Source organism: Ovis aries, chromosome 15 (assembly GCF_016772045.2).
Source record: "Ovis aries strain OAR_USU_Benz2616 breed Rambouillet chromosome 15, ARS-UI_Ramb_v3.0, whole genome shotgun sequence".
Classification (NCBI taxonomy): Eukaryota; Metazoa; Chordata; class Mammalia; order Artiodactyla; family Bovidae; genus Ovis; species Ovis aries.
In genome coordinates, this window is record NC_056068.1 from 349,148 (window position 1) to 363,496 (window position 14,349).

At 38.7% G+C, this 14,349-nt stretch overlaps 1 pseudogene; it reads left to right on the top strand.

The window, feature by feature from the left end:
* The first annotated feature begins 1,061 nt into the window (after window positions 1-1,061).
* On the top strand, window positions 1,062-12,470 carry LOC114118354 (olfactory receptor 4A47-like; annotated as a pseudogene).
* The last annotated feature ends 1,879 nt before the right edge of the window (window positions 12,471-14,349 follow it).

Sequence of the window (14,349 nt, forward strand, 5' to 3'; positions counted from 1 at the left end):
GTACCTATCAAGCAATAACTGCATACTGTCCCCTCCCCTACCTGCTGGTGACCACTATTCTATTTTCCAAATCTGTGAATTGGACTACTCTTAGCTTCCCAGGTGGCGCTAGTCCTAAAGAACTTGCCTGCCGATGCAGGAGATGTAAGAGATGCGGGTTTGATCCCTGGGTTGGGAAGATAACCTGGAGAAGAAAATGGCAACCCACTCCAATATTCTTGCCTGGAGGATCCCGTGGACAGGGAACCTGGTGGGCGACAGTCCATAGGATTGCACAGAATCAGACACAACTGAAACGACTTTGCACAAGTACTTCGCATAGGTGGAATCATACAATATTTGTCCTTTTACATCTGGCTTATTTCACTTAGCTGAATATTTTAAATTTCATTCATGTTGTAGCATGTATAAGGATCCCATTCCTTTATAAGGCTGAGTAATATTCCACAATATGAATAGCCACCTGCAACGCCGGATACCTCAGTTAGATACCTGGATCGGGAAAAACCCTGGAGAAGGGAAAGGCTACCCACTGCAGTATTTTCGGCTTCTCTTGTTTCTCTGCTTGTAAAGAATCCGCTTACAATGTGGGAGACCTGGGTTCAATCCCTGAGTTGGGAAGATCCCCTGGACAAGGGAAAGGTTACCGATTCCAGTATTCTGGCCTGGAGAATTCCATGGAATGTATAGTCCATGGGGTCACAAAGAGTCGGATACCACTAAGCAAATTTCACTTTCATTTTCACTATATGGATATATCACTTTGATTATCCATTTGTTTGTCAATTGATCTTTGTTTTTTTTTTCCCCCCCCCACATTTTTGACTATGATGAATAGTCCAGCTATTGTCAGTAACTTTTCTAGCCATGCAAGGACAAAGCAAATATTTTCTACTGAAATTAGGATGAATATACAATATTAGTTTATGAACATTCATTTAACAAATATTACTAAGCTCCTACTCTGTAGCAGGCATTCTGCTAGGGGGACAGTGCTGAATGAAAAGACTTTTTCGATTAAAGCACAAAGTACAAGTGTGCCTAGATATATCGGGACAAAGATGGGGAGCTGGCCACACAGACCTGGCAGCCTCCTCAGGTACTATACATAAGGCAGTTTGCAGAGGGTGCTCTGATGGCCTTCCCACCAGGACCCCAGGGAAACTAACCCAGACGTCCTCTGCTCCGTTCTCCACTTTAACATCCTATGTTAATCTGGTTAATCCAGGCACCTGAACAACTGTCTCCACGGTCCCATTGTGGATAAGAGTCATGGTACAGCAGGATAGCTCTGTGGAGAGACAATCAGGCAGGAAGTGGTGAATATTGTGTCTGGTGAAGTTTGCTGGCAAATACAGGTCCACCTGGGCTCCCAAATCTGTCTTCACATTCATCAGAAACATGTACATCTTTAGCTGACTTGTCATTTTACTGGCATCTAGGCTGCATCATGACTATCTAACACCATATGAACATTTATCAGTTTAGAGATTCATTAGCTTTAGGAATACTCTATATGTGAACATGAGACTGGATTTGAAATTCATTTGCATTGTAACAAGAAATCTCAAAACTATGTTTCACAAAAGGAGAAAATGAAAGATAGCTTTAACATCATTTCTTTAAATTTAATGTCAGGCCCTGTAAGTATCTGAATGAGGCAAAAATTAAATTTCAAATTATTATTATGGATAAAATTGATAGGGCTTCCTTTGTGGCTCAGATGGTAAAGAATTTACCTGCAATGCAAGAGACTTGGGTTCGAAGCTTGGTTTGGGAAGATACCCTGGAGAAGGAAATAGCAACCCACTCTAGTATTCTTCCCTGGGAAATCCCATGAACAGAGGAGCCTGGCAGGCTACAGTCCATGAGTTCACAAAGTTTCTGACATAGCTTAGTGACTATACAACACCAACAAATAAGATAGATAACTGATGAGAACTGACTACATAGCCCAGGAAATGCTACTCCATGGTCTGTGGTGAAATAAGTGGTAAGAAAATTTTAAAAAAAGAAGATATAATATGCACATGTAGAGCTGATTCACTTTGCTGTATAGCAGAAACTAGTACAGCAGTGCAAAGCAACTATACTCCAATAAAAACAGTAACTATATATTTTTTAATTTAAAAGATTATTCTTCAGAAAATTTTCATTGTCATTTCAACTGAAAAAGCTGAGGTAAACTGTTGGAAGCAAACTCAAGTTTTCCATTCAAAAATTTGGAAAAATATTTGCAACTTTAATACAAGTTCAAATCACCTTTCTTATGATTTTGAATTGTATTTGTTTCATTAAAATATGATGTTTGAAAATGATATAATATCTCACTTGGATACCCCAGTCTTTTCCCAGTGTCTTCAGTGTGCTGAACAATTAACATGTTTATTTTACCATGATGTGAAATATTATATACGCAAATTTGGTTGGATCACAATGCCCATCTGTGGCCAAACATTATTCTAGATGATTCTGTGGAGGTGTTTTTTTGGATAAGAATAACATTCAAATCAGTGAATTTTTAATCAGATTGCCCTCCAGCTTGTGGGTATGCTTCATCTAACCAGTTGAAGGGCTGAATAGCATAAAACACTGATTTTTCCTGAACAAGGGAGAATCCTGTGGCAGACTCCATTCAGATTTGAAATTTCAGCATTGGTTTTTCCTGTGTCTTTAGCCTGATGCTTGGGCTTGAACTATAACATCAACTCTTTCCTGAATCTCCACCCTACAGAATTTGTACTTGCCAGCCTCCATAATATCACGAGTTGATTACTTAACATAAATGTCATTTTACTTATACATACATCCTATTGGTTCAGTTTCTCCAGAGGACCGTGACTAATACAAACACAAATGATAATAGCAAACAACTAGTGCTCCTTATGTGAAGTGAAGTTGCTCAGTCATGTCCAACTTTTTGTGACCCCACGGACTGCAGCCTACCAGGCTCCTCAGTCTATGGAATTTTCCAGGCAAGAGTACTGGAGTGGGTTGCCATTTCCTTCTCCAGGGATCTTCCCAACCCAGGGGTCAAACCTGGGTCTTCCGCGCTGCAGGCAGATGCTTTAATGTCTGAGCCACAAGGGAAGCCCAAGTGCTCCTTATGTAACAAGACACAATTCCAATCACTTCACACAAAAAAAAATTATGTAACTAATATTATTATCATTTTCACTCTATATACGCGGTTATGGAAGCTCAGAGATATTAAGTAACTTGCCCAGGTTCACAAAGCTATTAAGTATAAAAGTAAAAATATAAACTCATGTTATGTTTTAATGTATATGATCTCAATTAATATGTACTAATGATACTCTAGATCTGAGTAAGAATAGCATTTTCAAACTGCAATTTAAATTCTATTAATGGGAGTAAAATCACTGTAGATGGAGACTGCAACCATCAAATTAAGAGAGGCTTGCTCCTTTAAAGAAAAGCTATGACAAACCTAGATAGTATACCAAAAAGCAGAAACATCACTTTGCCTACAAATGTCCGAAGAGTCAAAGCTATGTTTTTTCCAGTCGTCATATACAGATGTGAGAGGTGGACCATAAAGAAGGATGAGCACTGAAGAAGTAATGCTTTTGAACTGTGATGCTGGGGAAGACTTTTGAGAGTCCCTCGGTCTGCAAGAAGATTAAACCAGCCAATCCTAAAGGAATTCAACCCCAAATATTCATTGGAAGGAATGATACTGAAGCTGAAGCTCCAATACTATGGCCACCAGATGTGAAGAACTGACTTATTAGAAGATGACTCTGATGCTAGGAAAGATTGAGGGCACGAGGATAAGGAGGTGACAGATGATGAGATGGTGGGATGGCATCACTAACTCAATGGACATGAGTTTGAGCCAACTCTAAGAGACAGTGAAGGACAGGGAAGCCTGGCATGCTGCAGTCCATGGGGTCACAAAGAGTCGGACACAAGTTGGTGACAGAACAACAATGGGAATATTAATAAAATCAGTTTGGTAGAACAGAAGAGAATAGAATTTTTTTAAAGGAAAAGTACAGAATAAAGCAGGAATGAAATTTCACAATATATGGTGAAATCTATCAGGCTTTTTCTACAGTTATGTTAAGCTTAAAAAGTGCACCACTACCCTCATGTATTTTACTGGTATTATGTTATGCTTATATTTACCCATCATGATTTTTAACCAAACCCCCACAAAATATCCATTAAATATATGTACCACATCATCTTTGTGCATTCATCTATTTATGGACAATTCAGTTCAGTCCCTCAGTCGCATCCGACTTTTTGCGACCCCATGAACTGCAGTACGCCAGGCCTCCCTGTCCATCACCAACTCCTGGAGTCTACCAAATTCACGTCCACTGAGTCAGTGATACCATTCAACCATCTCATCCTCTGTTGTCTCCTTCTCCTCCCACATTCAATCTTTCCCAGCATCAGGATCTTTCCAAATGAGTCAGCTCTTTGCATCAGGTGGTCAAAATATTGGAGTTTCAGCTTCAACATCAGTCCTTCCAATGAATATTCAGGAATGATCTCTTTAGGATAGATTGGTTGGATCTCCCTGCAGTACAATGGACTTCAAAGAGTCTGCTCCAACACCACAATTCAAAAGCATCAATTCTTTGGCGCTCAGCTTTCCTTATAGTCCAACTCTCACATCCATACATGACTACTAGAAAAACATAGCCTTGACTAGACAGAACTTTGTTCACAAAGTAATGTCTCTGCTTTTTAATATGCTGTCTCTGTTGGTCATAACTTTCCTTCCAAGGAGTAAGCATCTTTTAATTTCATGGCTGCAATCACCATCTGCAGTGACATTGGAGCCCAGAAAAATAAAGTTAGCCAATGTTTCCCCATCTATTTGCCATGAAGTGATGGGACAGGATGCCATGATCTAGTTTTCTGAATCTTGAGCTTTAAGCCAAATTTTTCACTCTCCTCTTTCACTTTCCTCAAGAGGCTTTTTAGTTCCTCTTCACTTTCTGTCAAAAGGATGGTGTCATCTGTATCCGAGGTTATTGATATTTCTCCTGGCAATCTTGATTTCAGCTTGCGTTTCTTCCAGTCCAGCATTTCTCATGATGTATTCTGCATATAAGTTAAATAAGCAGGGTGACAATATACAGCCTTGATGTACTCCTTTTCCTATTGGAAACCACTCTGTTGTTCCATGTCTAGTTCTAACTGTTGCTTCCTGACCTGCATACAGATTCCTTAAGAGGCAGGTCAGGTGGTCTGGTATTCCCATCTCTCTCAGAAATTTACAGTTTATTGTGATCCACACAGTCAAAGGCTTTGGCATAGTCAATAAAGCAGAAATGGGTGTTGTTTTTTTTTTTTCTGGAATTCTCTTGCTTTTTCCATGATCCAGGGGATGTTGGCAATTTGATCTCTGGTTCCTCTGCCTTTTCTAAAACAAGCTTGAACATCAGGATGTTCACAGTTCACGTATTGCTGAAGCGTGTCTTGGAGAATCTTGAGCATTACTTTACTAGCATGGACAGATGGTGATTGCAGCCATGAAATTAAAAGACGCTTATTCCTTGGAAGAAATGTTATGATCAACCTAAATAGTATATTCAAAAGCAGAGACATTACTTTGCCGACTAAGGCCTGTCTAGTCAAGGCTATGATTTTTCCTGTGGTCATGTATGGATATGAGAGTTGGACTGTGAAGAAGGTTGAGCGCCAAAGAATTGATGCTTTTGAACTGTGGTGTTGGAGAAGGCTCTTGAGAGTCCCTTGGACTGCAAGGAGATCCAACCAGTCCATTCTGAAGGAGATCAGCCCTGGGATTTCTTTGGAATGAATGATGCTGAAGCTGAAACTCCAGTACTTTGGCCACTTCATGCGAAGTGTTGACTCATTGGAAAAGTCTTTGATGCTGGGAGGGATTGGGGGCTGGAGGAGAAGGGGATGACAGAGGATGAGATGGCTGGATGGCATCACTGACTCGATGGGCGTGAGTCTGAGTGAACTCGTGTATTTGGTGATGGACAGGGAGGCCTGGCGTGCTGCAGTTCATGGGGTCTCAAAGAGTTTGACACGACTGAGCACTTGAACTGAACTGAACTGAACTGGGCAGAGTGAACATGGAGAGTTGTAAGACATGAGCTTGGAGAAGCATTATCTGAGGAAGTGATTATTATGACTTATGTGATACGTCTGAGGACACAATTATGGTTCCTTTGTGTCCTCTTAAAATTTATATGCTGGGGTCCTCATCTTTAAAAGGACATCTTTTTGGGGTGTTAGTTCTAAAAGGTCTTGTAAGTCTTCATAGTACTGTTCAACTTCAGCTTCTTCAGTGTTACTTGTTGGGGCATAGACGTGGATTACCATGCTTTTGAATGGTTTGCCTTGGAAACGAAAAGAGTTCATTCTGTTGATCTTGAGAGAGCATCGGAGTATTGCATTTTGGACTATTTTGTTGACCGTGGTGGCTACTCCATTTCTTCTAAGGATTCCTGCCCACAGTAGTAGGTATAAAGGTCATCTGAGTTAAATTCACCCATTCCAGTCCTTTTTAGTTCACTGATTCCTAGAATGTAGACATTCACTCTTACTGTTTCCTCTTTGACCACTTCCAATCTGCCTTGATTCATGGACCTAACATTTCAGGTTCCTATGCAATATTGCTCTTTACAGCATTGGACCTTGCTTCTATCACCAGTCACATCCACAACTGGGTATTGTTTTTGCTTTGGCTCTATCCCTTGATTCTTCTTGGAGTTATTTCTCCATTGATCTCCAGTAGCATGTTGGGCACTTACCAACCTGGGGAGTTCCTCTTTCAGTATCCTATCATTTTTGCCTTTTCATACTGTTCATTGGGTTCTCAAGGCAAGAATGCTAAAGTGGCTTGCTGTTCCTTTCTCCAGTGGACCACATTCTGTCAGACCTCTCCACCATGATCCTCCTGTCTTGGTTGGCCCCACACAGCATGACTGAGTTTCATTGAGTTAGATAAGGCTGTGGTCCTAGCATGATTAGATTGACTAGTTTTCTGTGAGTATGGTTTCAGTTTGTCTGTCCTCCGATGCCCTCTTGCAACACCTACCATCTTAGTTGGGTTTCTCTTACCTTAGACATGGGGTATCTCTTCATGGATGCTCCAGCAAAGTGCTTTACTTTGCAAGAGGGGTATCTCCTCACCATCACCCCTCCTGACCTGAATGTTGAGTAGCTCCTCTAGGCCTTCCTGTGCCTGTGCAGCCACTGCTCCTTGGATGTTGGATTGCTCCTCTCAGCCACTGCCCCTGACCTGGGCCCTGCGGTACCTCCTCCTGGCTGCCAGGAAGCAACAATTAGAACTGAACATGGAACAACAGAGTGGTTCCAAATAGGAAAAGGAGTAGGTCAAAGCTGTATATTGTCACCCTGCTTATTTAACTTATATGCAAAGTACATCATGAGAAGTGCTGGGCTGGAAGAAGCACAAGCTGGAATCAAGATTGCCAGGGGAATATAAATAACCTCAGACCTTATGACAGAATGTGAAGAGGAACTAAAGAGCCTCTTGACAAAATTAATAGAGGAGAGTGATAAAGTTTGCTTAAAGCTCAACATTCAGAAAACGAAGATCATGGCATCTGGCCCCATCACTTCATGGGAAATAGAAGGGGAAACAGTGGAAAAGACTTTATTTTGGGGGGCTCCAAAATCGCTGCAAATGGTGACTGCCGCCATGAAATTAAAAGACGCTTACTCCTTGGGAAAAAAAGTTGTGACCAACATAGTTAACATATTGAAAATCAGAAACACTACTTTTCCAACAAAGATCCATCTAGTCAAGGCTATGGTTTTTCCAGTGGTCATGTACGTATGTGAGAGGTGGACTGTGAAGTAAGCTGAGTGCCAAACAATTGATGCTTTTGATCTGTGTTGTTGGAGAAAACTCTTGAGAGTCCCTTGGACTTCAAGGAAATCCAACCAGTCTTTTCTGAAGGAGATCACCCCTGGGTGTTCTTTGGAAGGAATGATGCTAAAGTTGAAACTCCAGTACTTTGGCCACCTCATGTGAAGAGTTGACTCACGGGGAAAGACTCTGATGCTGGGAGGGATTGGGGCAGGAGGAGAAGGGGACGACAGAGGATGAGATGGCTGGATGGCATCACTGACTCGATGGACATGGGTCTGAGTGAACTCCGGGAGTTGGTTATGGACAGGGAGGCTTAGTGTGCTGCGATTCATGGGGTCACAAAGAGTCAGACATGACTGAGCGACTGAACTGAACTGAATCTTTAAAACTAGAGCGTGTGAGTTTATCTGGAAATAGGTTCTTTACAGAGTTAATTTATTTAAAATAAGATCACTAGGGTAAACCTTAATGCAACAAGACTAGTTTTCTTATTAAAAAAGAAATTCAGATACAGATAGGTTTACATGGAGAAAACCATGTGAACTTAAATCTGGTCATCTTTAAGCCAAGGAAAGAAGCAGAGAACAAGTCCTTTTCTCACAGTCTTTAGAAGTGGCCAATCCTGTTGACACTTGATTTAGAATTCTAGCATCCAGAATGGTGTGATGATAAATTTCCATTTTTTAAATCCACCCAATTTTTGTTACTTTTTTATAAAAGCTCTAATAAACTGATAAAGACATTGATACAAAAAAGTATTATACTAAATACCAAAAAATGAGCAAGTGGCTTTGGGTTTCGGTAGTGGGTAGATGCTTAAAGAGTTTTGGGCTGCCTGTTAGAAAAGTCCTAAAGTGCCTTTAAGAGACAATTGGTAGAAATATGAACAATAAAATGTGGTCTCAATGTTCCCAGAAGAGAACAAAATGGCTATAGAGAAAGAATCTATTATCTATCATCTGAGAGAAAAATTAATGTTAAAATTATTTAACATTGCTAGAAATATGATAAGTTTGAAGTCTCAAATGAAATGCTGCTGTTGCTGCTGCTGCTACTAAATCGAATCAGTCATGTCTGACTCTGTGCGACCCCATAGACAGCAGCCTACCAGGCTCCTCAATCCCTGGGATTCTTCAGACAAAAACACTGGACTGGGATGACATTTCACTATCCAGTGCATGAAAGTGAAAAGTGAAAGTGAAATTGCGAAAGTGAAAAGTGAAAGTGAAATTGCTAAGTCATGAAGCAAAGTCGTCAGAAGTGAAGCCGATGCCTTGAGACCATATGGACTGTAGTCCACCAGGCTCCTCCATCCATGGGATTTTTTCAGGCAAGAGTACTGGAGTGGGTTGCCATTGTCTTCTCCCGAATGAAATGAAGAACCTCTTATTGGACATTGAAAGAAGGCAATTATTGTTCTGAATAAGCATTCCAATCCCAAAGAAAGGCAATGCCAAAGAATGCTCAAACTACCACACAGTTGCACTCATCTCACATGCTAGTAAAGTAATGCTCAAAATTCTCCAAGCCAGGCTTCAGCAATATGTGAACCGTGAACTCCCTGATGTTCAAGCTGGTTTTAGAAAAGGCAAAGGAACCAGAGATCAAATTGCCAACATCCGCTGGATCATGGTAAAAGCAAGAGAGTTCCAGAAAAACATCTACTTCTGCTTTTTTAACTATGCCAAAGCCTTTGACTGTGTGGATCACAAGAAACTGTGGACAATTCTGAAAGAGATTGGAATACCATACCACCTGACCTGCCTCTTGAAAAATCTGTATGCAGATCAGGAAGCAACAGTTAGAAGTGGACATGGAACAACAGACTGGTTCCAAATAGGAAAGGAGTACGTCAAGGCTGTATATTGTCACCCTGTTAATTTAACTTATATGCAGAGAACATCATGAGAAACGCTGGACTGGAAGAGACACAAGCTGGAATCGAGATTTTTGGGAGAAATATCAATAACCTCAGATATGCAGATGACACCACCCTTATGGCAGAAAGTGAAGAGGAACTAAAAGCCTCTTGAAGAAAGTAAAAGAGGAGAGTGAAAAATTTGGCTAAAATCTCAACATTCAGAAAACGAAGGTCATGGCATCCGGTCCCGTCACTTCATGGGAAATAGATGGGGAAACAGTGGAAACAGTGTCAGACTTTATTTATTATTATTATTATTATTGTGTGTGTGTGTGTGTGTGTGTGTGTGTGTGCTTCAAATCACTGCAGATGGTGACTGCAGCAATGAAATTAAAGACACTAACTCCTTGGAAGAAAACTTATGACCAACCTAGATAGCATATTCAAAAGCAGAGACATTACTTTGCTGACTAAGGTCTGTCTAGTCAAGGCTATGATTTTTCCAGTAGTCATGTATGGATGTGAGATTTAGACTCTGAAGAAGGTTGAGCACCGAAGAATTGATTCTTTTGAACTGTGGTGTTGGAGAAGACTCTTGAGAGTCCCTTGGACTGCAAGGAGAAACCACCAGTCCATTCTGAAGGAGATCAGTCCTGGGATTTATTTGGAAGGGATGATGCTAAAGCTGAAACTCCAGTACTTTGGCCACCTCATGTGAAGAGTTGACTCATTGGAAAAGACTTTGATGCTGGGAGGGATTGGGAGCAGGAGGAGAAGGGGACGACAGAGGATGAGATGCATGGATAGCATCACTGACTGGATGGATGTGAATCTGGGTGAACTCTGGGAGTTGGTGAGGGACAGGGAGGCCTGGCGTGCTGCGATTCATGGGGTCGCAAAGAGGACAGACTGAGCTACTGAACTGAACTGAACTGAACTGAACAGCTAATATGTGACCTTTGGTCTTTATATTCAAATTTGCTCTACTGACTGAATATGTAGATTATCTTAAGTGAGTCTTGAGTATTATGGTTTTGTGTCTTTAAACATAGTGCATCTTTTCATGTTATTCCCTGCTATCCTCTTCTGTTTTCCCACTTCTTTAAAATCAGGTAAAGCATTGCTTCTTCTGGGAAGAATTCCCTGGTATCAATTTGATTTAGGTGCTCTTTAGCACAATATGAATATATTTATAATTAATAGGTTATAAATTATATAATCCAATCATCATATATTAAATCACTGATAGCATGGAAACAATCTTATTCAACATGGTAATCCTAATTTCTGTGATAGGATGTTTGATACAAAGAGCTGCTCCACAGGCATCTTTAAAAAACCTTTTATTTTATTTTGGAGTGTAGTTAATTAACAGCGTCTTATTAGTTTCACGTGTACAGCAATGTGATATATTTATTCATGCATTTATTCTTTTTCAAATTATTTTCCCATTTAGGTTGTTACATAATATCAAGTAGAGTTCCCTGTGCTATACAGTAGTTCCATAAACAATTTTGCCTGAATGTACAAAGACAATATCAAGCTTTGTACTTGTTGCTTAGTTGCTAAGTCATATCCAACTCTTCTGTGATCCCATGGACTGCAGCTCTCAGGGGTTCTCTGCATGGGATTTCCCAGGCAAGAATACTGGAGTGGATTGCCGTTTCCTTCTCCAGGGCATCTTCCTGGGCGAGGGATTTAACCTGCATCTCTGCTTTGGCTGGCAGATTCATTACCACTGAACCACATGGAAAGTCATATTTAGCTTATAATACATTAAAATATTTTCCTTATTTTATAGCTAAACTATTCTAATTTGTGAAATCCATAACTAAAAAAGAATAGATGTGACTAACTTTGTCCTTTTGAGCCTCACACTGAAGCCAAAAGAGAAGAAAGTACTTTATATTATGTTCTTGCTCTTCTACATTTGACCATGATGGGCAACCTATTCATTATTGTGACCATCACTGTCAGTGAGACTCTAAACTCAACCATATACTTTTTCTTGCTAGCTTACCATTCGTGGATGCCATTTATTCTTCAGCCATTACCCAAAAATTGATTTCTGATACGTTCTTTGGGGAAAATATCATATCTTTCCAATTTTGTATGGCTCAGCTCTTTACAGAGCACCTTTTCAGTGGATCCAAAGTCTTCATCTGCTAATGATGGCCTATGAACACTATGTGGCCATCTGTAAGCTCTTGCATTATTTGGTGATCATGAGGCAGAAAGTGTGTTGAGCTGCTGGTGGTGTCCTGGGTTGGAGGTTTTCTGCACTCAATTATTCAACTTAGCACTATTTATTGGCTCCCGCTCTGTGGCCCCAATGTCGTTGATCATTTTATGTGTGACATATTCCCTTTACTGAAACTCGTCTGTACTGACACCTATGTCATTGGCATCTTAGTTGTGGCCAGTGAAGAACTGGTCTGCACTATAGTGCTTCTGCTCTTACTCGTCTCCTATGGAGTCATCCTGCACTTTCTGAAGAATCTGAGTCAGGAAGGAAGGCGGAAAGCCCTCCAGACCTGTGGTTCCCAAATCACTGTGGTTGTCTCTTTCTTCGTCACCTGTATTTTCATGTATGTGAGACCTACTAAGAGCTTTCCCATTGATAAAACATTGAGCGTGTTTTACACAGTCATAACCCCCATGCTGAACTCATTAATCTACACTCTCAGAAACTCAGATATGACAAATGCTATACTGGAACTCTGGAGAAGAAACATCATATCTTGCAGCAAATAATTTTGACATTTACCATGAAGAGGTTCATATAACTTTAGGGCCCATCACCTTAGAAACCAAAAGTCTCTTAAAATGGATTCACGTATCCCATTCATTTAAGGCATTTTATAATTATAATAATTAACTGTATAATTGGGTTACTAATATGCTTCTCTGGTAAAATGTCAGCTCTGTATATAGCATTTGCTTATCACTTTGCCTAGTAAGGTGTAATATGTATAAGGAGGAAGTTGATAAAACTATATAATAAATTAAATATTTATAATTTCAATTATTTTAATCAATTTATTCAGTTATCTTTAAAATTATTTTCTGAGACTTAGTTTTATTTTTTATGTTACTCATCATTTTTGTCCATTCTTTTTATTTTATTAGTGAAAATGTTTAATTATATACATTGTCCTCTGTATTCAATTTCAGTTGCATTACATGTGAAATTCTCTGTAACACTTTTTAATGTAAAAGGAAAGCATAATAATAGATAAAATTTGAAACCATATGACATAGTAAAAGTGGAAAATACCTTCTTTCAAAATAGTTCAAAACAAGGTAAGAAGGAGAGAATGATAAATTTGAATGTATTAAGAGATTCTGTTCAATAAAAACACCTGCAAGAAAGCAAAAAGGCAAGTTACAAACTGAATTGATATTCACAGGAAGTATTCATACAGAATTGGAGGGATTTGTTCCTTGAAAGCTTAGTACAATGACCTGTAAAACCAAATAAAACCTCCTATCCATCCCTTTCAGTGTTTCGTAGTGTTCGTCCCCAGAGTAGTCACAAGTCTATTTCTTAAGATTATTCAAGTATTAATTTGTTCAAATACAAGCATATTTATCTATGTTTTTGTGTATAAAATGTCTGAATATTTACATTTTATTATTAAACACAGTGAGTATCTTTCCATAACAGTCTGTATAGATCTAACTCATTCTCAGTTATTCTTATAATACGTGATTTTCCTCATAATATTCCTGAATTAGTGCATCCAGTACTTTTCATGTCATTTCAAATCTTTTCCTATGATGTGTAATTCTGCAATAAATATGTAAATTCTTGTTTGTGTATTCTTAGAAATGTTAGTTTCCAGAAGTAGAGATTTTGGATCACAGGAAATATGTGTTTAAAATGTTGATATTCATAGTTATTTTCAAAATGAATCATGAGGTCATACCTACACTTCTGCCCACAGTCTATCTCCTGTTTAACTTCTTAATAACCAGTGATCAGTTTTGGGGATATGACAATATGGTTCATTAAAAAAATTTTAATTCATTTTTGTACTTTATTATTTTTTGTGATTTTATTTTTTTATTATTTTTTTATTTTTTTTAATTTTAAAATCTTTAATTCTTACATGTGTTCCCAAACATGATAGGATTAACTTGGGCATCTTTATAAGTTGTATGTATTTATATTTGAATTATCTATTAATATTTTTGATTATTTTCTTTTTCATACTTACTTTTATGAGCAATTATATACTAAGGAAATAATCTTTAAAAAAAACATTATCTATGTACTTAATTTTCTGGACTGTTATCTGATTTTGGATTTCTTTTGCTATACAGAATTCTTTCTTGGCTATGTAGATTTTTTTTGAGGGGGGAATTTACTTGGTCAGGTTTATAAATATTTTATGTGCTTTTTGTTTCATCAATAAAAGTTTTGCACATTTCTCCCTAAACATAATATTACTCCATATTTTTTAGACATTCATACTTTAGCACTTTTGTGGTTTTATATTTTATATGAAATGTTTTATCCATCAGGCATTTATTTTGATAAATAAGGAGTTAAATAAGAATTGTATTTTATTGTTTTCTAAATGAATTTTTTTGGTAGCTGCATGATTATCTTTCACCACTGATTTGAAAT